This window comes from Chionomys nivalis, chromosome 19 (assembly GCF_950005125.1).
Source record: "Chionomys nivalis chromosome 19, mChiNiv1.1, whole genome shotgun sequence".
In the NCBI taxonomy this organism is placed as follows: domain Eukaryota; kingdom Metazoa; phylum Chordata; class Mammalia; order Rodentia; family Cricetidae; genus Chionomys; species Chionomys nivalis.
Window position 1 is genome coordinate 56,222,352 of NC_080104.1, and position 2,120 is coordinate 56,224,471.

Sequence of the window (2,120 nt, forward strand, 5' to 3'; positions counted from 1 at the left end):
CTTGTTCTGGCCCTTTCTGTGCACTTTCCCTTTGGGTCAAGGTATCTACCTTGGCCCAGACAGGGGACAGGCAAGGTGTCCCGCGCAACCGTCTCGCCAGCAAGAACGACGCGGCACACACAGGATCCTTCTGCAGAAAGCTTTAATGCATCTTGAGAGGGAGAGCATAAGCTTACAGAGCAGAGACCCCAGAGGACCAAAGCCCAATCCTTTTATAGGTTAATAGTCCTCGCCTCCGACGTGTCACGCTCTGACTGGTTGCAGCTCGTCAGCCCATATGACGCCACGGGAGAGGCAGAGAACAAGGGATGGAAATTTCAGTTGGTGCTGCCGAATGCAGGCGCCATCTTGTAATGGAGTATGCAGGGGCGGCTCCCCACAGCAAGGAAAGACTTGGTGATGGCATCCAGATTCCATGTGCCCTCCAGAGGGTGCTGTCCCTCTGCCACTTGGGAGCTTGTCTCCCAACCATCCATGTAGATACCTACAGTGGGAGTCCCTGGGAAGCCGGGTCTGAGTGACAGATGTCTGGTGACCCTCCAGTGGATACCTCAGAAAGGTGTCCCCTGAGGGACAGTTCTGGGAGGCCTGGTTCACTGTAAGGTTCTTCATAGAACTGTGGGCTCTGTAGGGAAGGCTTGAACCTGGTCCAGCAGCTGCTGCCAAGGCGCCTTGAATGATGGAGGAGCTCCCTGGAGTGGAGGCACAGCTGGGCATGTATGTGCCAGTCCATTCCTTTCCCGTACTGAGTTACACCCTAGTCAATGATGAAGGAAATATTTTTTTAAATATTTATTTATTTATTATGTATACAATATTCTGTCTGTGTTTATGCCTTCAGGCCAGAAGAGGGCACCATTACAGATGGTTGTGAGCCACCATGTGGTTGCTGGGAATTGAACTCAGGACCTTTGGAAGAGCAGGCAATGCTCTTAACCTCTGAGCCATCTCTCCAGCCCCGGAAATATTTTTTTTTTGATGTGGGATGTTCTTCTGTATGTGTTGCTCTTATTGGTTAATCAATAAAGCTGCTTTGGTTTATGGCAGGGCAGAATATAGCCAGAATGGAAGAGAGAGAGAGAGATATAGAGAGAAGGCAGAATCAAAGAGATGCCATGTAGCTGCCAGATGCTACTGGAACCTTTCCGGTAAGCCACAGTCCTGTGGCTAATGCACAGTTTAGTAGAAAATGAGTTTACTTAAGATGCAAAGAGCTAGCTAAGTGTAAAACACAGCATCTGCTTTTAAGTGCTGTGGTACGTAGGCCAGGAACCAGGATGGAGATTTAAAAACACACGCACACGGACAGACTGAGACACAAGGACATGGGTCATCCTTGATACAAGAATGCCAACTTAATTTATCCTCAGGGGCAGTTTACATAGGGCTCTGGCCACGCCCAAACTCTTGGGAATCTTTCAGCTGCAGACCCAGCAGAACCCACTCCCTTGCCATCAGGCTCTCGTGCTCAGAGCAGCTGCAGCAGGGTGGTTTTTCAAGACTGGGAGGATTTTTCTGTGTACCAGCTCTGGTTGTCCTAGAACTTGCTTTGTAGGCCAGGCTAGCCTCAAACTCGGGTCTATCTCTGCTTCCTAAGCTCTGGGATCAAAGGCACGTCAATGCTAAATCCAAATGGATGGTTTTTGTCCTATGAACAGCGCCTGGTTTTCTGAGTGCTTTGTCTCATGGAGGAGCCTTCCCATTTCTACTGCCTCCATAACCCTCCCTGAGGTCGACTGAGAACCTTTCTGGACCCCCCCCCCCCCCCCGTACATGTGTCACATCCTTCTGGCTGATGTTAAGTAAGTTCCAATCTTAAACCATCTGGACTGTGGCTGGGTGCACGTGTTTTCCTCTTGAGGTGGAACTAGGCAGTTGTACCCGGCCACAGGTGCCCTGCTTTAGACACAGTGAATGGCAGCGAGCTTTGACAGTCCCAGAGCATCAACCTGAGCGAGGCCTGAGGAAGCCCACTAGCTCTGAGGGAAAAAGGGACAATAACCTGCTATGTCCTCTTCAAACACGACTGAATTTTCCAGCCCCTGGTATGGTAGTAGTTTCCAGACAGGCCTACATTTATAGACACCGAGTCAACATTAGAGACAAAGTTGAGGATAAAA